Genomic DNA, 934 nt, shown 5'->3' on the forward strand with positions numbered 1-934 from the left:
CAAGAATAAAATTATTAAAAAATTAATTTATTTAGAATGAAAGTAATGTGATTAACTATAATTTAAAAAATAATTGAATATTATGTACAGTAAAAATTAATATTATTGAAGGAGAAAATTAAAATTTATTTCTATGTATCGTTTTTGTCCTCAACGTTTTCGTTCTATTTAAGTCCCTAACGTTTCAAAATCGTCTCAATTTTGTCCCGCCGTCAATTCTATTAATGGATCCCTAACGGCAGAATAACATTGAGTCAATTTTGAAACGTTGGGGACTTAAATAGGACGATTGAAACGTTAGAGACAACTTTGAGACTTACCCAAACATTGGGGACAAAAACGATACTTTACTCTTTTAAATATTAAAAATAAATTTTATCAAATACAATATTTATAATTTATAATGATTAAAAGTAAATTTTGTTTTAATTTATCAAATATAACCAAAATAATTTTTAAAAAATAAAAAATTTATCAAACCTACTCTAATATATTTGGTCATTAATTATTTCTTACCACATTATTAATAACAGTAAAATGTAAATTTAAACCCTATACAAGTTTAACATAATTTGAAGATGAAAACATGTAAAATTGATTCTTAAGTGGATTATATTTTTAAAGAAGAAAAATATTTCACAGAGTAGAAAGACTGAAAGAGTATAGTATTGTATATTAAATATCACATGGAGTTGCAAAACCTTTAACAACTACCATATGCAAAAAAGGGAAGAGCTTTCTATGTTAAGGACATCCTCTGAGCTTAGGTAAAGTATGGGGAGTAGTTGTCCTTTTGTGCCCTTTGTGTGTGGATTTAGTTGTCTGCTTCATGCTTACATAGTTGCATTCTCCTTTATTTATTGAGTTTTATTTGGATGCATTATCGGTCGTACAATTATATTCGTTTTTTTATAATTATTTGTGTGACTAATAT

The sequence above is a fragment of the Arachis ipaensis genome, chromosome B04 (genome assembly GCF_000816755.2).
Source record: "Arachis ipaensis cultivar K30076 chromosome B04, Araip1.1, whole genome shotgun sequence".
NCBI lineage: Eukaryota > Viridiplantae > Streptophyta > Magnoliopsida > Fabales > Fabaceae > Arachis > Arachis ipaensis.